This window comes from Varroa jacobsoni, unplaced genomic scaffold, assembly GCF_002532875.2.
Source record: "Varroa jacobsoni isolate VJ856 unplaced genomic scaffold, vjacob_1.0 scaffold_167, whole genome shotgun sequence".
NCBI classification, from domain to species: domain Eukaryota; kingdom Metazoa; phylum Arthropoda; class Arachnida; order Mesostigmata; family Varroidae; genus Varroa; species Varroa jacobsoni.
Window position 1 is genome coordinate 333,506 of NW_019213069.1, and position 22,499 is coordinate 356,004.

Genomic DNA, 22,499 nt, shown 5'->3' on the forward strand with positions numbered 1-22,499 from the left:
TGGCCTACGCAGTCATTGAGGCTGGCTTGGCCATCTCCTTTATGATCCTGAACAATGGTGCAGTATCTCGGCCTCCGCAGGACCTTAACATGGTGCTATTCTTGCAAGTCGTGAAAACGTGTTAGGCTTCCCTATTCGACGGCGGTATCCATATTTATAATGTATATAAAACTATCGTATAATTAAAATACTTTTTAAGATAATCATAATGTATGAGACGCAGAAAGCAACGAGTATTCTTACCTAGCAAGCTAAGAGAGCACACTATGTTTTATATCAGCAAAAAATTTGATTGCCAGTTTAAAGGTAGATATAATAACACATGCCTTCCCTAAATAACTAGCCATAATTTAAGCCAGATAGGAATATCGTCCAAGGAAAATACAAGAACAGTGTGAGTTCAACGTGTTCCCATTAGCTTTCGTACTATTTTTATCACTGCAAAGCTTAGACTGGCTCTTTATATGGCTTAGTGGAGAATGTTAGCTAACACAAGGTAAATTCATTGCTAAATAATTATTATTACTATCAATGAGAAAATAAATTACCGGACGATTATCGTCCGTTTCTCTTCACTTAATGTTTACCGTGCTCACTTTGGCGTTAATGATGCGCAATGAACAGTAATCTAAGTGCAATCGTTGCATAATTTTTATAAGGTGCTAATGAAAGCAGCAATTACGAGTTATAGTTCTTTGCCGTGTTCGGAAAGGAGAACGGGCCTTTATACTTTGCACTGGCCTGAGCCGTCCCGTGTTACTGAATCGTTAATTTTACCTATATATTTGTAATGTTTATCACAAAGTTGTTTTTCTTCAAACGTGCTAACATTAGCCTTTAAGGTCAAAAGTGAAAGGATACGATATATTTGTTTCTATCAAATAGCTAGTCCCTGATTATTAGTAACGTGGGAAACTGTAGCAGCGGAGACCCAATTAAAGCCCTAGGTCTCAGGTAAAAAAAAATCGGCAACAACCGTGGCAGTGTTCAGACATGTTGTCTCCCTAGATAGTCTTCTTTAGAACGCTGTTTAACTGTTTGGAAAAACTTCATATTACTCCGCATAGCCTCACGTTTCCATTATATTTTTCAGAGCAGACATGAAATGTTGCCCTTGTTGTCTCTTACGCTTTGCCGAGATGCGTAGTTCACGGTTTTCATAAAATGTTGTAGCATGTTCCGAAAACGCGATCTAGATTGTGTAGAAAACAATATTACGACTATTCTGAACAAGATAAACCTTCTAGTCTTATTAGACCTTCGGGGCTTTGTTTCTTACTTTAAAATCAAGACGGCCAAGAAAGACAGCCGAACTTCTTGCTGGTAAATATCTTCTAGTGGTTATTGTCCATCTGAAAATTGTTATAGTCGCACTCCGTTTTCTGTATGGCTACTTTTATATACGTCAGTTTTTTATTTTTTTTTTTCCAGTTTGCGATTTACTCTTTTAGAAAATAAGCGACAGTTACCGAATAGTCACAAATCGGAGCAATATTCTACGTTTGTAAATTTAGGATTAGTAATGCTTGATCTATTTAGGGACGGCATAATAACAGGGTTGTGAGAGACACTCATATGATTACTTTTCATCGGAAATCACCCTGAGTTCCCCTTCACATATTGTGGACACTTTTTGTTTTCCTTTCTCACACATCATTGAGTGCGTTACCTGTATACGGATTCAGCTGCATTCACCTGAAATGCGCAAACAATTAGTAAAAAGAGAAAAAAAACCTCGAAGGCTCTATAGTACGCTGCGCGAAACCAACATATTGAGCGTATCCAAGTTTTTGTCCGCCTCAAGCAGCGTTCAGACAACGCAAACAGAAGCCGCCATAGTAACCACCACGGCAGGGAGAATGAGACAATACGCTAAACGGATAGACAAATGCAACAACATCGTACTTGTTGCAATGTTAAATCTTTCACTAGCAGATGCACGCAAATTTCTAGGCCTATGCATACGGGTTGCACCGTCTGTCTTCGGCATGTTGTATGACTGTAGTAAAACTTTTTTACCGTAATTCCACCCAAACATTTTGGTGTCTCCGCCCATATTCGACCTACATGGGAGAGCAATTGCTCGTAACTGTCTTTGCAGTTTTTAAGCACGATTCCGACTTCAAATTGGCCAATTAATTGAGGGCCTTTGTCTAATTAGCTTTCTCCTATAGCCTGTGATTTTTTTACGAATATAGAAATATTAAAAAATATATGTATGCGATACCTTCGTTCATTGTTGGACCTAATCATCGCAATATCTATGAGTTTCGCTTAACATTTCGAAGCCAATAAACGCTCGACTCAAATTTGTATATGTACTTAATATGTGTGTACATTATTTCGTAAATCTTAAAAAAGCTGAATGTTCCTCCCAACTTCCGGGCAAATGCCAATACGACTCCGCAACTCCACTTACTTTCGAGGGTACTCTTTGGACGAATAGAAGACTTCTTTATTATGGCACGAAAAAAAAGGCAAATAGTGTTTCCTATGAATACCTCTGGAGGCGAGTACAGTTGGCTAAGTATAAATTCCAGGATACGTGACATTGCAGCAAAACGAATATGTAAAAAAACAGATATTTCAACTGTCTACATGTGACCTGTACATATTAGTCGTGACGTACCGCTGACTCTAAGAACCATGCCGTATAAATAGCCCTTCAAAAAAAAGAACATGTTCAAATCTAAATCCCAATTGGAATTGAAAGGTTTGACTGAACAACTCAGTCAAACTCATTATCCTTTATAGGTACCCTAAAAGCGGCTTTTAGGAGTTTAAAAAAGGAGTTTAACATGACTAGATTCACCTCGACCTAATTAATACTAGAGTTAGTCTTTCCTTTATCAGGACCATGGACCGTTAGAACCACTAATGTAAATGTAGAACGTATTCCTGGAAGCTTTAAAATCTAGATGATCGCTGCCGGCGAAAGCTAACGTTTTCCATTTCTGCACTAGCTGTGCCTCTGGACCGTAACCATCATGTGAGCGTGCACGTACGATATTAGACGAATAGCTAATATAATGCTACATGAGTTTCTTTATTGCATTCATCCACGCATCCCTACGTATGATTCCTCTCTTTATCATTTGCGTTTCATTTATCTTCAGATGTTACGCTTACACTCAAGCAAACATTTAACACGAACTTCTAATGTAACGGGATGATATAACAAAGGTCAGACTTTAATCCGTCAGCGATAAGTAAGATCTGATTGAGTTTATTCGCAACAACGTTCAGGCAGTGAGCACTCATGGTCCATGGCGGTTAAAACTCGTCTGCCAAAACCCATTCAAACCACAGAAAATCGGTCAACGACATAGGTACAGGAAAAACGGCCTGCCAAATGTCAGCTGAAAAATATCCGTGAATCGGCTAATGACGCTGAAAATTAGGTCAATACCTAGAACCAGTGCAGCTGGCTGGATTTGTGAAATTTCCAGCAGTAATACGGTAGAGTGGTGGCTACCCCAACGATTAACTTGATCGCTGATAACTTCTCAATTCGTTCGGCTTTTGATAAACCATTAGGAGGAGGATAAAGGTAGTCCAAGCCGTTACAGCGCGCCTAATCTTATGTTATTCGCCCCGAATCGATAATTGCGTTGCTTTCCTATTGGTCAAACATAAACACCTCGAAGAGATTTGTTAATAATCTGCGACTCGTAGCCGTTAGTCTTGACGATAGCATTCTAGGAACTGGAGATAATGTAACGTGGTTTATAATTGTACTTACTATCCTTCCTGGAATTAGTTCGTTTAATCAAACAGTGGCCAAGGATAGGCAATTATTAAACAAGTTGAATATTAATGCCTTAAGACAAATATTAAGGAACTACTTGAAATGAAGGAACAGACAGCATCAACCAGGCTTTAAAAATGGTATCCTATTTTGACTTTAACCTAAACAAAGCTACGCGTTTTCTTATCTTGCTCTAAACTAACTTTGATAGTTAGACGGCTCTGATCTAGTTATGATTGTTGTTGTTATTACTGTGAGTACACGAAGACATCCACAAGTTGACAAGTTAGAATATACCCTTTCGTTGGGTTTCCTGTGAGAGCCGAATGATCTACCCCCTGCGAGTCAAAATTAGATTGACGTAAAAGTTATTTGGGTCTGCTCTTACTCTATTTCTTCCTCTTTTATTCTATATTCTTTGTTTTCTTTTACACACCATTCCGAAGTACTGACTCTTTCCTGTAGGTCCGCTGAAATTTCACTGTGAAATAAAGGAGATTCTATGTGAAGTTTTAGTTTTTGAAAATAAAGGCTCTAGTATAAAGGAAGTGAATTTTTCATACCTAGACTTTGTACCGAAGTCAAAATTTGCAAAAGCAGCGTGGAATGTTTGAGCCGCATACGAGCAGGCTTGTTTAACTGAGAGAACTGCTAAAAGGGGCTTGTTAAGCTCAAAGATAGCATCTTTGATCTATAGAATTACACTTCAGCCCGATCGCCAAATGATTCGTCAGTTGGCTGAAGAGATAATCGGCGAACAGTAGACTATTGTCACGCTTCTATGTTAATTTTGTCGGAAATAAAATACTGGTCTGTTGATGAAAAGCGGAAAAAAACAAAGCTACTCATTGACCCTCAGCATCTCGCTTGGCACCGGGCAACACGCAGACATAATGACGGGTTTATGTACAAAACCACCACTGGTGCCGAGAAGTGCCATCTTCACGACGACGTAAAGTAGGAAAAGGCATGGGTAGCTCCGAAGGATGCATCTAAATCCAGAGTTATGCCGCATCTTCGTCCAAAGCCACGACAATTGCTCTTGGTGGGAGTGGCAGGGTCTTATAAACTAGAAAATTCGAGCGAAAGAAAATAATCAACAAGAGTCTTCATATGGCCTAGTTGCATCAGGTGAAAAAAATTGTCGCAGGAAAGAGGCCCGATGAATAAGACAAAGTTATCCTTGTCCAGTGTGGGACAACGCCAGTCCGTTTATAGCAAAACGGTAAAAGCCACCTTGCCAGAGCTTGAGTCTGCGGTTTTTTTCCATGCATCAGTTCCTCTAGATCTTACTTCGACGGAGTGTCACCTTTTCCGACCGGCAGATTAAAATCGCAGCCATACGTTTGACAGTAAAGAGCTGGCTGAGCGAGTTCTTCAACGCTAGACCTATAGGTCTGTTCTATCACCAAACCTCTATAGGTGTTTGGTGACAAAATACAACGTGGGAAAGAAGCCTATAGGGTGACGCCAAGTACGTAATTCATAATTGCTGCAATTGTTTTTTTCATCAAGTGAAGACAATGAAATATATTCCGGTATAATAATAATCAACACGTTTCTATAAGACTGATGTGTTACACCTTAAATTACAGATAGAGTAATATAAATCTATTTTGGTCTTATAGCTGTTGAAAGTATTCAGGCAAATTTACCGGGGTCTTTAGCGCGAACGCCACTATTGTTATAGACATTGCACGCTTTTGTAGAAGGCGACAAAACGTGCAGGGTTTGCTGTTTACCAAAAATGAATTATCACAGAGGATAGCATAGCTCGTTGAAACTGGAAGCCCCGCTGCGAAAGCTGGGCTAGCATTTATGTTTGCATGGTACGTATCTAAGATAATGGTAACACCATCGTAAACTGTGTTTCGATATGGCGCGTGTGTCTTGTAAGCTCACAGTGAAAGCTAGCGCCGTCTCTCTCTAGTGGCTCCCTTAAGTGACTGCCAACCAATTTTACCTATGAACTACTTTGAGACGCGTATTAAACCAGTTGTTTGATACTGGAAAAGTTCTGTACAAAGATGCAAAGAACTACTATCGGAAGTCGGCTAACCAAAGATACCCAACAAAAATAGGAATTCCGCATGGAGGTAACCTTTTGCTTGTTGTGAGTTCGGCGGTTTTCAACTTTGATACCCCTGCAATCGGTAGCTATATCTGTCACGTTAAAGACTTAATTTCGAATAGTTTACAAGTAGAGAGTGTCATAATATTTTATGTCGGCGAAGTGCAATTGTGTTTTGCTCAATATAAGATGCGATAAGAAATGACGCCATGATTCTAATATATAGATTACTCTATATGATAAAGTCGGACAGAACAGGTTTACCTGATAGCCGAAATTGCCATGGTCTGGTAATTATGCTATTCATAGCAAAATAATAAATAGCAAATAATATTTGGTATTTATGGCATGAAATCTTGATACGCCCTAGCAGACCAGATGGATAATTAAAACGCTACCTTTTTATCGTTAGTACTACCCGGACTATAGTAACGCAATGGAGTGCTCGAAATTAAAAACTTCTTTGACTAATAAAAGCTTATGTTTATTAGGGTTCAGACGAGTGCTCTAAAACACTTGAGTATAGCATCTGATACGTATGATGGGTTTGTTTTAGTATTTGAAAAACTTCATAAAATTAAATGTATACGTATCGTTAATATCTTCACATACTTTAACTTCAGTACGATCCGCTTAAAATGACATCTGTTCATTGTATCGAAAAGCGGCCATCTAGCCACTTACGCAAATTAGTTTTTCTAATTTCCTGCTGTAAAAATAAATCCTGTTATTATGAAGCGCTACTTCTGAAGACAATATTCGACTATGGCATGTGTGTTTCAAATACACTCGATACGCGCATGTTAAGCTATATCAAAGGTATTGCTTCCTTTAGCCCGTGTAATTCGTTCCTCAGTTTGGCGCACAAATAGTAGTAAAATTCACTACTGACAGGACAACAGAAAAGTCCAAGGCACAAACAACGGAATATGGGACCACATACATCGAAAATATCCGATCGCAAGTACAAAAAACACGCCGGATACGCCACTACAAATCAGGAAGAGACATCGTGGGCAAAACTAACTTCCTGCAGACGGTCTCCATGTCACACCTCAAAAAACGTATAGAACCGGAATGCGGCATCTAAATAGGGATTATTTCTAATGCTTTGTTTTTAAGACAGTATCTGTATGCACATACTTAAACCCATTGTCCCGTGCGCGTATCGTTCTTGGCGATCATGTTTATTGGATTTAGTACTCATTCACTGCGACCACAGCTTCACTAGTGTTCAAATGGTTTTTTTCTTAAGCCAAAAATTACTCTTTAATAGCAACCGAGCATCGACCATATTGGTAGATATCAAGTCGACTAAGTGTCGCTCAGTCACACAAAAGAAAGATTTTGGATTGATGGCAGGTCAAAGGTTCTTAAAACGCAAAGGCTCAAAACGGCCAAAATGAGCAAAACGTCCCAAAAGTTGTAACTATTAGAGCTTATCTGAACGGTCGAATTAACAACGGATTTTTTTTAAAAGGGTCCAAGTGTGACAAAAATGGCTTTTCAAGCTGCCTTAATCAATTTTTGAGTTTCTCAAATCTAAATTTTATTGAAAATCATCCCATTCGCCCCATGAACGTCTTCGTCGAATAAAAGTCGCATGAATAGGTAACTATGTAGAACATCGACTTTGGGTCAAGGTAAAAGTTTCTAATCCTGTCGAGGATTCGCTTAGCGCGAAAAGATTGGATGATTGCGTATTCCCGATGAAAAAGATGCGTTGTGTTCTGCCATGATGATTTTTTCTACCATAGGACGACCAGGGTCCCGTTCAGTGAGAATGGCAAATGAGTAAGTATATACCAGTTACGACAAATAGGTCATCGAATTTTAGGTGGCGTAGCCTGTACAATAGTAGATCGATGAATACAATGCATGAAATAAACGCTGGGCAGAACCTATGCCCCAGCAGGAACAAAGGCTTCAGATAGTGCACCCCATGCGCTACTCACCAGTTGATATATTAAGATTATGCTTAACTGGAAAGAAAAAAATATGTAATTTTAGTTCGCACAAAGCTTTGTGTGACCTACTTTTTATTGTTATCACAAAACGCTACCCTTGTCTACTATGTTAATTTATGGGAAAAATATCTGCGACTAGTCCAATTTAAACTTTCCGTTATATCAAGGGACGCAGCGTATATGTTCAGTTAAACCCACGTAGGGCCGCAACATTAGCAACTTGAAAATACTGAAGTGAACGAAGTCACTCACCGTTTACAGCTTTGCTTGTCAAAGCTGTAACATATTCTATTCTATGTAACCAACATATTCTATTACGCAGAAACTAAATATCATAGAAATATACGGCGGAAGCGGAGTGGAAAATATAGTTTTTTTCATATATCTTTTAACATTTTTAACAGATAATATTATTTAACGAGTAACAAAGTGCGGCTCGTTAGTTCGGGCTTGGCGGCATTATCTGGCACAAATTACCTACTACACGGCTAGAGCAATACTCAACGATTTAATATAGATTTTGACTTCAAAAACTGCGTAGTAGAAAAAGCGAGGAACTGGTGCATTATATTTGTGGAAGCTTTTCTAGGACAGTCTCAGATCTCCGCAGCCATGGCTGCTCACGTAGATATTCCGCATCTTATTCTGGTACTAGGTATTTGTTTTTTTCCTGCTTCGTTATACAAAAGATAAGACGCAAATTCGAATTCGGACGCTAAAATGTCGTGGACGTTTTTTGTTGGGCAGCGTTCCTCGGTGCGTACGCCAAATCATTTCGGCAATAATTATCATTCACGTACGTTTCTCTCACAGCCTGATCCTCACTATTCTTATATAGGAGACACTTTTTTAGGTTGCTTGCAGCATAAGTTTCTGTTCTCTGTCTGAGGGCTGGCTTTTTTCTCATTAATGGATAAACCTACATGCGTTGAATTTTTTAGGAATTAAAACAGTACTTTTAATCTAAATCCAGATGATGAGAGTTAATGACTATTGTTCATTTGGGGGATGAAAATTGATGAACGTCTCAAACGCTATGTGATGCAATCCAGACAAAGATACTACGAGGGTGAGCTAATCGAATTCTTAACTAAATGTAGGTCAGCAAAAGTAACCTATGTTTCCGAGGTTCCTAGCAAAAAGAAACAGGCTCCTTAGCAAAGAAAATCAATCCAACTATGTTAGCTATCGTACTATTGAGTATTCGAGCAAGCCCCCAACGTGGTACCTATGAACGAAACGTACCCACCGAGGACACAGGACAGCACAGTACTTGGAGAGGAAATAACACGCATTGCGAACACCAGTCAATTATTGCAGCAACCGACAATCGCTGTGACGATAGGAGAAGAAAAGGAAAAACGTTTCGGTAATAGATAACAGAAACCCATCAGAAAATAATGAATAAGGATATTTAGTGTATTTGTTCAAATATATGTATCAGTCAAACGTTGAGTTTTCTTAAAATATTCGTCCACTATGAAGACATACATATACCTTGAGCTTTTTGAATGTTTCATCATAGTCGACCCTCTGTGTTAACTACCCCCATTTTCTGTTTCGTCATGATCTTCTGTCAAAGCAGGCCCTCTCAGTGTCAACTATTTCACTACCATTTTCTCTGTTACAATTTTTAACCGTTTTTCGCCATTCTCTTAAAAATGAGTTACCTAAATTTGGCATGTTTGCGGTTAGTTTAGCGGTCATTTTTCATCTTTTAATATATATATACCTAAAGTCCTTACTTTATTTATATTTTTTATATACGTTTATGACTTGGCGTCAGTTCTCTGCTTTGTCTCTGTTAACTCTTGTTAGCCTCTGTTAACTTACTGCAACTAATGGCACCACAGAAAATGGCTATGGTCGTTTTTATCATTACGTTATAAGGGGCCAGTTCGCTAGCAGTAAGTAAAAGTAGTATACTTTTTGAGACTTTGGCTCATTCTAGTTTTGTTCTCTGGATGAAATATCACTGTGGAATCTAGGAAGTATCGCCGCTGTTTTGAATCGCATAACCTTCTCAAAGTCGAATAGGAGCCTTTCGCCACATAAAGGCGGGTTGAGAAGTTCATTGACAGCGCCTGGGGGCAGATCTGAGCGTTGTTTCGTTTAAGGTTTTATACTTTGAATTTTTGGTAGATCGATAGTGTCTGTCCTGAGTTCCATTTTGCAAGATCTTGTAGTTTATTAAAACTAAAGCTGGCAGACTTTCCTGTAGTCCGGGCATAGATACTGTTCGTTTCATACTGAGAGCCAGTCATGTGGAGAAATGCGTCGCGTTATTGGATGTAAAACTTTAAACATTTATTTAGTAACTAAAAACAACAGACAATATTATATAATATTATATATATCCTCTCATACAGATTGTATGAGAGGAAACAACGATGCGTCGTAGGCTTTTAATAATACATTATGTGCTTAGGCGTAATGATGATCACCAGCAGATGCAAAATACATTTAATGGGCCGGAAAAGACGGAGGTGTTGTTGAAGTTTGGAGTTTACTTAAATCGCTTTTTTCGTAAATCGGCTGAGGTTTCAGGATGTCACTCATACTTACTAAAGAACGAGTTATGTGAGATGAGCTCTAATGAAACTAGGTTCTGTCAAGGTCAAGTTGGTCCGTCGATAAATAGACGATAAATAAAAATAACGGTAACGGTTATCGCAGGCGGGCGTGTTCACGTGAAAACTACAGCGCTAATAGCACTAGTGAAATATTCTGGGCAGCATGTAAGCGTGAATTGCCCAACACGAAAGGGTCTAAACACATGCTGTTCTGTACCAGTTAATGCGTAAGGCAAAAACTGCGTTCTGAACTCTACCGATTCCCGTTTCTTAAGTTTTCGCTAAACAATAGCTTTATGAGATGCAATATCTAGAAGTTTTATGATAAATAGGTTTCGATTTTCTAAATTGATTGGAAATTGCGTCTTTGTCGCTGGACCAAACTAAAATGCCGCAAGGAGCTTAGCCCGTCTGAACTTCTACAACAAACTGTCAGTCGCCATTCAAAATAGATAAATGATAGGCACGTCTTTTTGTAGGACATAGATGGCAGCTTCGTGAGGATACACCTATCTGATCTCTACACTATTCCATTTACACAGAGGGTAGTTGCTCTCAGTATAAGCGCAATAGCGCGAGACCCTCGCTTTATTTTTCACAGAAGATTAAATTATTATTAGCTTAAATATAAAAGATAAATTAATAATTAACACGTACGACCAGTACCACCAGAGTATAATGTCTATCTAACGTGGGCTAAGTGTGAGGCTCAGCCTCACCGGTCGCATTTAATTCACCAAGGTTCAGTACGCGTTAGCTTAGACCCCTAATCAACAATATTACGGGTAGTTAGAAGGGAGTGGTTAGAGCTGCCGGATCATTAGGCGGAGGTCACTTTAATAAAATTCCTCACTCCCTAAACAAAGCTAGCTTTTTGCACGGAGAATGACCCCGTACATTTTTTGAACTTGACAAAGCATCGTCTTCTATGTTGCTTAGCCATAACTTTACGAGCCGCTTTTGCTCCTTCAAAGATCTTTTCTGTCAAAGTCTCAAACACTCTCGTCGTTTCCTAGAGATAACCTCATTTCTGCAGTCATATGTTGTTATCTAGTATGAGGCAACGCCACACAGCATGTGGCACACCGCAACCTTCATGTCCGCAGCGTGGAAAACGTAGATGTAGGATGAGACCTGTTTGACCCTAAAAAATGACTTCATTCTATCACTTGTTTGGTTTCCACTTTTAACCTATTGCGAGCTTTTTACTCGACACACTTCCACTAAAAGTCGTCACAAGTTTTTGCTACCCGGCAGGTCTCGATATTCCTGCATTCAGCGTTTTATGTCCTCCCTCTTATTGTCTCTATTTTTCTCGGGTACACCATAAACGTTCTGCTAGGATCCCTTCTTATCTTCTTAGAATGTACATATAACCTTCTAGCATTATAATCGCTTTTTACTTCCTCTCCTTCAGGTACTAGCCAGTAACCGGACCGTACAATTTACTTTGCATGTCGTAGGATCTGTGAAGAAGGAGCCTTCAGGGTTCTAGAAGGTTGACTATCCACCAGTATTCAGCATTGTCAGGTTTTGCATGGCCATCTACTCTAGCAGCTGCCGACCGCTCCTATTTATCCTGCAAGCCCCCTGTGCTTCTGATGCTGCATTAAAGTCTACAGCAATAAGCCCTAGGGCATTTTCTATCTCTGTCATCAACCCCACTAAGCCGTCTAAAATCGTGTTCAAGTATTCTATAGTCAAATTAGGATTTCACTAGCAAGAGTAGCTGTAAGGTAGGTTTCTGTAACCAGCAAAATTCCTTCGCCGTCTCTATACCAGTTGCAATTCCTTTTCTGTTTTTTTATGCGCGCTGCGCCGTCCGGACATTTTCCAACTGTTTTGTAAGCCAGTGTTAGGGTCGCTGATAACTAGTAGCTTACGCTTTGCCCGAGTAAGCTCTGTGAGCAGATCTTGCAAAGTTCTGCTCCTGTTGCAGTTTAGCTAGAGGATTCTGATGGTTGTTTACTTGCACCAGGACGTAACCCGTTGGGGAGAGCAGCTTTTGTGTCGGTTCCGTTGTCTGCTTTTATATTCGGCGTTCATTGCTATCTCAGTGTTATGGACCTGAGCAGCCAGCCTTGAGGGCATGTGCTCAGATCCATAACTTTGCATAATAAGGTCCATAACTTGAAGACAGGCGCAGCAGCCGGCTCACCTGTATTTTTCGTCGATATCGGGACTTTGCTAGCAAATGATTTACCCTTTAGCATATATTTGCATTCTCCAGCGAGTTTGTCCTGTGACCTTTCTCCACACCTCAGGAACTTTGTGAAATTTGCAACATGGTCTTTCTTACGACCAGCCTTATGGCTCTTCAGAATGTGATTGAAAAGAGGCAAGCACACTAGCGCATTTCCATAAACATGCCAGTGTCGACGGCACTCTAGTTGACACAAATAAGTCTTTTGTTTTTTAGGCGATCAGAGGGTGGAACGATTTTAGGGGCTACGTCCACTTCGATTCTTTGATACCAAGTGCAACTCTATAATCTTTAGTTACGAAAAGCCCAAAAATGTTAAGCGGCACTCATAGGCTTTATCGTTTATGTTGTTCTCTATCGTTAGGTTGAAAAGTCGTTCAGCTACCGTTTTCATATATAGTCAATCTTAAAAAATCAAATTTTTCTTCTCAATCAATACGATGTTAAAAGGTCGTATTATATGTGTGTATTTACAGTGATCGAAGAAAAATTATTTTCTTCATGAAATAATGGTTAATTGAAATTTAAATACGTTGGAGCTGAAAAAGGTTTTTCTTGACATTTTGGTAAGTACTAGAGACACGTATTCCACTTTAGTTGTGAATTTTTCTAATTCAACGTAAAACATAGATACGATATTGTTGTTAAGTAAACCAAATGTGAATAGTAGGTACCGTAACAGAAGTTCGAATCTAAAAAAAACTAAGGCGATAATATCGCCTAATTTCCCAATTCGAGCCAAAAACCCAGCATATAAGCCTTACACGTTATCAAATACACTAACTAATATAAACAGTATTGAGCAAATGACTGCGTTCGACGATGAAAATAACACAGCCATAAATAAACTGGAGCCCAGAATACTTGGCGTAAATCCCTGTTCTCGATTCTTTTGGTTATTGCTTATGTATCTTTCGAGGCAAACAAATCGTTCATATTTGGCTGCAAGGACCGACTTCTTATGCACGAACATCTATAATTTTTTTTGTACAAATCAAACATCGGACGAAATTAATCAACTTCCTAGAGAAACCAGCTCATTCCGAATTTCGAATTACGTTTCCATAATCATCTTGGTAAAAATCGTTGTCAGAATGGTAAAGATGTAGAGTTTGTTTGAGAGCCTTGTCGTTTTACGGAAGTCTAATCGACAGTGGCGTAAAGCATATGAACGCTAGTAGTAACCTTAACTGTATTAAACAGCTTTTGTTTTTTCTGTTATCATGTTCATAAAAAAATAGTGTTTTTTGCCGCATTATGTGTGCATCAGAAACGTGTTTTTAATTTGATATTTGTCTAGAATATGGCGGGTGGAAGCATCCGTCCTGTATAGCCTGTATTCGAATTTAACTTTATTCTCTGTAAATGAACGAACATCTCTAACGAGCGATACACCTAAAGGGTTGAGAGTGGTCGATATACAATATTTGCGGCATTTACCTAGGAGTTGGTTGGGTGATAAATTTTTGTTATGACTTTCGAGAGTGAGCGCTTAACACATCAGCCGAACTCAGCAGTAACAACACCTGTTTTCATTGTGTATGATGTGAAAAGGTCCATCTTCCACAGATACTTTATTTGTTGTATGCGCTAAAAGAATCTTTATTACTTCCATATTTCATCGCGTGACCTAGATGGCACCTGACCTACTGAAGCATTGAAAAAATCACTTGTACAGAATGGAAACGATACGTATGCGTGACTGGATCAACATCCCAATGAAAACCACCGTTGCACTATCATACCCTTTGCATTTATTATGATTATCCGCTTTACTAATAGGCCCAGTTACGTTCAGTAACCGTACAAACTGCCCGGATGATGAAGATGCTCCGGACAGTATTTAACCGAAAGTGGTAACTTGAAATGCAATTGCCTCTTTTACTCAAATATATGTTAAAAACTCAACGGATCCTTTCTCATTTCAGCCGTAACGATTTAGCCATTTGCTTATTCTAGGTTACCTAGATATCTGCAGCTCGAACTGGACAAGGTGCGTCGGTGTCAACGAGGCCCATAACTATGATACAAAGCCCTGCTTTATTTATTGTTACACCAAATTCATCTGAAACTTGTATTTATTAATAGTGAAACAGCGAAAGTTTGCCAAACCAATATAGCTCCACTAAAGCGCTGGCCAGCGTGCAAAAAAGAACTTGAAAAAACGTCGAAGTAGAGAGCTTGCTGTGCTTTTGAAAACTGAAGAACAACACAGGGAGCCATGTTAACCTGTCGATATAACAGCATTGTCAAATAATGATGTTAACTTTTTGTTATCATCTCATCAATTTGGCATCTACATAAATGAAAAACTGCTGTAATTCGTTCCCGTCATAACTATCATAGGGACTGTCTAATTTGAGATAGTCCCTATATATTTTTGTAAACTCTCGGAAGCATTTCTATCACGTTAACAATGATTCCACAAAAGAGGACCCACAGAAGATCCTTGTCATTTATTATTATCTTAACATACCGCTTTTGAAAACAACTGCATATCCAGGCTAAGGCCAAAGGGCCTGGGCATTGGGCCAAGGGTCAAAAATACAAGATCTAGATTGCGAAAATCCTGAGAAACTGAATGCTTTCCTAGACATGGGTTAGCCAGGCGAGGCGCGCAGTCAGGCTGGTGAAGCACTGCTCAAGGCAGATGAGGCATGGATCCAGTGAGTATGATTCAGGCAGGAGTCTGACTGCCCGGGTGAAAGTTCTATACTGCTTAGGGACCTTACAAATCATGCCGACCCGGTAGCTTGCAAAGACGGACTTAAGAAAAAATATAAACAATACAATGTTTGCTTGCTTGTTAGATTCAATGCTCAGTCCTACGCCATTTGTAAGAACTGCATAAAAGTAGATTCGTTCCCTCTAAAGCCGCGTTGGTCATCATCATTTAATAAGCTCTCTGGAGAAAAATAGCGTACACAATGCCACTGGCAGCGGTATATCCTATTATGTACACACGGTCGTACAGGCCGAAATGCATGTTGTCCAAATATGCATAAAACATTCACCCATGCCCGTACACTGCATTAAGTTATATATATATATATATATATATATGTGTACGGATAAGATGCATCCGAGGGAGACACCCTTATCACCATCGATGACTGCTTACTTCTGACATTAATAGGTGACCTCTTTATCGCGGTAAATTAATGCAAGTGGCTTATGGAAAGGCCGCCTTTCTACAGAATATTTTCATCTAAGCTGCGGATCAGTACTGGACACAATTTGTAAATATATTAGCGCGTCAATGGCCAGATACATCGTCCGCTGTTCCATTCATATTATCAATTAACATGACCGACCTATATAGCTACAATTAATAACTAGTCTAAAAGTTAATTTTTTTTCTATACGACCAGTGTCAAAATGTATTTCCCAGATTTTTTTTGATTGATTGATTGATTATATCATCAGGGCAACTTATGGGAAAAAAATGTCGGCGTAGAACAGCTTACGTCTGAGCTATGATGCAATTTAAAATTGTGTGTAGCATTTAACGAATTAGATCTATGTGACGATGCCTGCGTCGTATTGTACTACCTTCGTCGCTTTCTAACTTTTGTTCCTGTAGCTACAAATTGCGCTTTCCACTGCAGTCTTGGTATTTCACGTATATACGCATACACGTGAAAAACAGACGAGCAGAGTCAAGATTACGATAAATTAATCAGCGCCAGTGATAGCGGAGGGTGTTTTTTATTGGTGATAATTTTTTATAATTTTACTCGTCCCCGAAATAATTACGTGTCTCAATAAAATGATCTTATACTACTGAGACACAAAAAGCACGAGTTCTAAACGAGGTTAATTTCCTGAGCTTTATCACACAACAAATCTGGTTTCAGAAAACAATTCAGTTGACTATAATCACACGTTGAGCTAAAGCCGCACGTCCACACCATCACGACATGCGTCTAATCTACTTGTCAGTTATGCTAAACAATCATAATAACATCATAACAAGTAATTTTGTAAATAACTATCTACAATATGTATAATAACGAATCTAGTTATGTGAGGTTCCATGAGTCTGGGCTTTGCGGGTAGGTCAGCTTGAGAACGTTAAGCCTGAATAGTACTATGGGCTTTTCTCGGGCCCACAAGGCTAGAGGCAGGCGGACACAGTTAGTTGTACCTTGTCGCCCCTTCTGAACTCGTCCATGTTAACCTGATCTTATTTGCTTTTAGCAAAATTAATGGTGCACTAACAGACGCGATCTAATATTTTCTAATTCGCGATTTCATACCCAGAAAGCCCACATGCAGAGTTTGATAACGTGTGTGGGTATAGCTGGCCTAGTCAACGACGAGCTCTAATTCACCATAGCTTTGTCAACGGTAAACTACCAACATGTCCTTGTAACACAACTATGGTGCTATTTCTGCTGATTCAGAGAACACCGTACAACTTTAAAAACGATAGATTTCTTTGCTCTCTAGCTCTTTTTCTCTATGTATATTCCCGGTTACTGAAAATGATATCTATACACAACCATGTCGACCCGTATCAATAACCATAGGCATTTCCGTCACCGATCGCGACTAGTCGTTGCCAGTGCATCGTGACCTTTCATTAAATGTGTGAACAGCATCTTTTCGTTCCATCTGCGACTTGAAAGGTCCAAAGGTTATTATTATTATATGCAGACATATACGATTTTACTATTGTGCTTCCATTCCTCGTGCAGTCTCCGCTTAGCACAATTTAATCAAGGATGTGAGGTAATGGCGGGAAATAGTTACATCTCTGTAATCTACGTATTCACGGTCCGTCTGCTGTTCGTGAACCATCTTTTGCGTTGTCGTGTGTGTTACTTGTTTACCTTATTCAGTACTGTAGTTAAAGATAACGCTGTGCGCCCCTCTGGGACGCAAAAGCAACTTTATGCCTCATAAGTTTCTCTATTTTCCACTGTTGTTGTAGGCGCGTTAGAAGCGTTGCTTACGAATATCACCAACACGTTCGTGTACAGCTTTTGTATCCATTAGTTCCCGCTAAATGGCCAACATGCCCACACTGATACAGGTTGCTTTGTCTTTGCGATGTGTCTTGCATTGAAGCTTTCAAGTGAATATTCTTTACATGACCGATAAGTGTATATAACCGACGTGATTTACTCGATCTCTATGAGTCTTCCATGTCTATTCATTTCACTGGATTAGGAAAATCTGCATGCTATCGTATACGCAATCCAGAAATAATATAAACTATATAATATTAGTAGTCAGATCTAGCGGATTCACATAGAACAGTTGAAAAGAAGCTTAACCCGTAAGCCAACCGTACAACTGAGGATCGTATTATAAATGGCAGCTTCCACGGACCCGTACGGAAAGGCAGTTACTTTCGGCCCTATACTCCTGTTCAATTCTTGACCAGGTGCCGGGGGCTATAAAAGGAATTTCCAGAGTTTCCGAACATAATTTCCCTTAACTATATTAGATTGTTCCATTGTCGTAAAATGAAACTTAAGGGAAGTAATTTTCAAATAAATCGCATCAGGGAGAAAAGTTTTAAGTGACAATCATTGTTTTTTCCACATTAGACGAGGTAGGTACAAGTATTTACGATTCGCTGGGCAAGATTCAAATGATGATCCATAGTGGAAGCGTTATTGTTGACACTATGCTTGTAAGCATGTACGCCTACGAAAGCAAAACACAAAATTCATATGTGTAACAACAAAGACAATCAAAAAAACGATATCAGAATTGAGGAAAACGTTACATTTTCAAGGCGAATAGAAAAAACAGTGTCGCTATCTGGCTGTTAGAACAAAAGCTGCTCGTACACTTAATAGCAAGAAACACTTTGAATAACGATTCCTTCTTCCGAGAACTTTTGCCTATGTCTCTAAGGTGTATCATATACAAAAGCTAGGACTATAAAGTTCGAGTCGTAAAATGTCATGATTTACTTATGTTGGATACGGAGCTCTCGTCAAACGTTTATAAGCAACCTAAGAAGCGAAGACCCTGGACAAACGAAGCGACATCGCTCCAACGGCTATCATGGCATTATTAAGCATTTAATACGTTGAGTTGGTAATTGATGTATTGTACATTGTAATATCAATGTACGCTTTCAGCACGTCTTACGTGATACATTGGCATTTATATTATAAAGCTTATAGACCGCAAATATGTATAGCAGTATAAAGAATATGTGTCGGCTAAAGTACTTTGCCTGTACATTTCAAATGTGTTTGACCTAAATGACCTAACGCATTTTGTCTCTTTTTTACGGATCAAGCAGCTCAGTCTGACGGTCTTGGCTAAGTACGTAATCTCTGTTGAATTGGCTTTCTTGAATGATAGTGATCGTTAAAGGGATGCTATTTGTAGCCAGATTAATTAGGGGGGCCACGCTAAAATGTTCTACTAATTCGAAACTTGTCTCTCGGTAGCTTTTTGCAAAGGAGCCTATTCCAAATTGCACAGTGTTAGTCTGCTGTGAAGAAAGTTCACCTTGTCCATTATCTTTAAGCAAAAAATAGAATGCTTTTACCACCAATGTTCAACATTTAATTGTGTGTTTTCGTTTCACGCACATGTTCATCATATAACATAGCTTAGATTTAAGAATCAAACATTCCGCTTAATATGTACTGAAAGTACTACTATTTTATTTGAGCAGGAAGTATTCATGGATACTGTTCAACGCGGCCACAGGCTCGATAGTTCGTATTTTCCCGATTTACCCATGTCAGGTCTCACGTAATTGTACAAAAAATATATATATATATATATATTTTAATGTATACTTTCGAAAAGAAAACAAAACGTGGATTTTATAGACAGTTTATAAATAAAATGTGAAAGTTTTTAGCTTAGGCTTCTATAGCGTTACAATACTTTTCACATTTTCCGTTACGGCATTTTCGCCCCCAAGAGCGCGTCAGAACATTCTGCTAATCTACACTTTGAAAAAGGGTGCTTTTCAGTAAAATAAAAAAAAAAAAAAAAAAAAAGAATATGATATAAGGATGCGGTAGTACGGACAAAATTTAGCCGTAAAATCTGTCTACTTTGTTGCTAGTTTCTAATGTTGTTTCTTTATCTGCAATTGGCGAACTAAGCGAATAAGCCCGTAGAATTTCGTGCTCAAATAATTACAGTTGTCAAATATGGCCTCTCTTCAGCAAAATGCCGATCGTACAATTGATTGAATATTCTCTCGAAAAAAGAAGAAAACGAAAATAGAGCTCAAATAGCGTTCAAACAGATAACGTTTAGAGACACTGATACAGCGTAAAGCGCCATACTGTACCTCTTGCCGAAATCAAAACACCGCCGCAGCTGAACGAAAGACACGGAGAGGCACAATATCTCGTTATCTCGCACCATCTCGTTGGGCGTTGGATGGATTCTGTAGCCTGCGAAGTTATCTACTAGATTAAGTTTGAATGCAGCAAAAAAAAAATGTATCTCGCAGTTAACAATGCTTAGTGCAACACTTTAACCCAGTGTTTGTTCAGTTTCTATGTTTGAGTACTGTGTTGCTCAGAAGCTCTTATTGAGTCCTCTAAAACTGAGATAAACCTGCGCCTAGTCGGCAGTGTATCTATAAGAAACTTTGGTTTCTGAACTCGCGGACATTCGTATTTCGACAGGTTGCCTGTGTACGTCACTACGCCAAATACGTCAAATACGCCATTGAACCCATTTGCCTTGCTCTAAATGAAGGTACCGAATCGAACGATCGAAGTCATTTGATCAGTTTTTTGAAGTGGTTTTGCACTAAACAATTATAGAACGTTCTACCCAGAGCAAACCTTACATTTTGTTCATTCACAAAAGGCACTAGGGTTTTTTTTCCTATTGTGTTTTTAGAAATTTGCCTGGTACATCTCTGGCACTTCACTCATTTTAAACAATGACCTGTTTTTTTATGCTTTAGTCAATCTTGATAGCTGGTAGAAGACCACGGCCGTGTTCCAGCTTTCACACCCTTAAAGGTGGTAGAGTAACTAATGATGAGATTTTATTCGCAGCCCTCCCATGCTCGTCCTCGTGACAATGCGGCATTAACGTCTTTGTCCACTACACTCAAGTTCTACATCTAGATTACCATGGACCCTAAAATTAGCTGAGCTAGGAAGTAAAAACGGGCTAGTCAATCATATAAGCTCTGTTAGCCCTATTAATTAAACGTGTGGGCTAGAAATACGCCACGCATTTGCAGATGGACATTATCTCAAATGTTACCTTGTACACTTGATCCAAAAAACGGATATACGAAAATATTTGAAAGGTAAGCGGATTCACAAAAAAATGGCGTTGCATATCATTTATCTAGGCTGTCATTTTATTGCGCTCAAGTATATTTTCATACATGCACGCACGTACGTACATATGTGTATACGGCATAAAAGATAAGCGACTCGATTAGATGTTTCGTCTTTAGCTGCTCCGCCTGCGTATTCTTCACTTAATTTTTACAGGGATCTTAGCTTCTCTGGGAGGTTTCAACCGTTTTATAACAAGAAAAAAATTATATGCTCTTTACCACCTTATACGTTGTAAGATTCTGACATGTGATTTATAGTGCATCAAGGGACTAACGCATGACACTCCATTATAGAGGAACAAATCGATGTGCGATAACTGCAGGCCTACTGATTTTTAAATATTCGTATATAATTCCAACGTTCCTGGTCCGTTCGGATCTTCTGTTACAAACGTAATAAAAGTATTCACTTAACTTGCGTAAAACACGGTTAAATACTTGCTTGTAGCTATTTCCCCGTCACCTTGAATAGGGAACCGATACACGGTAAAGCGTTAGTGATATCTCGTCTATACAGAAATCAATAGGGATGAATTCAAATTTAAAGAACTCGAATTTATTTTTTTGTCTACTAATTAGCTTAATTTGCCCTCAAGGGAGAATGATGAAGGATTGTAGGAAAATTTGTTTGGTATTCAGTGAAGGCAGTGTACATAGTTGTTGCTAATAATTTTTATTATAAGGGTAGAAATTAGTCTAGTTAGAAATAATTTTTAGTTAAAACTTGTCCTTTATAGACTCATCATAGGTAAACGGGCATTTTTGCGTTTTTCTGAATTTAAGCAATTTTGAGTTAAATAAATAAGCTTGCAATATCAGATAAATCTATATAAAAATTGTGCTCAATTTGCGCTCAGTATTACCGACAATTAAACTTGAAATTAAATTCCATGAACTCCATACATGAATAATTTCTACTTGTAATGAATCACTGTGTTAGTCGGTGTTTTGTCGTTGATGGATTAGCCCGACCCAGATTCTGTCCTAGAATTGTATAGACGCGATTCAAGACAGGATATCAATCAGTGAGATCTCGTTGAAGCTGGGTCAAGTCGAGTATCGCTACTTTAATCGATTTGCTTGATGAATGCGCTCAACATATTGGCTAGGTTAAAGGGAAGGCCTGACTTTTCAAAGGAACACTCGCTAAACTATAGCACTCCATCACGATCAAGCTTCAACGGGCGTCAGCTGGTTAGCCCCGTCGCACCCCAGCTCCGGTTCAAACTTTTCTGCTGAGGGCGAAGTAATTAGAAATCATCGAAAAATTTTAGCGGTTTGATGACAACTGTATGCTCACTTGTATTACTCGTGTGCTAATATTCCTCTAACATTACAGAAACGAACGATCATCAGGTTGGTGCTCCGTAACCTGTCATTATTCATTGTCATCATGGATTGATGAATGAGGAATGCTAAAGACACATTCAAAGGCGACCGCCTATAACTAGACGACTGGCATGGAAAAATTCCTGACTCAAGAAATTCATAGGAAATTCACGTTGTTTAACAGAAGGCAGGCTACAATTGGCTTAAGATATTGCTCCATAGCTGTCTAACGATGAGTTAGGGTGACGCGTAATAATTGGCAAAAAACCCATTTCCAAAAATACGAAGGTGAAGTCGCGCAAAACG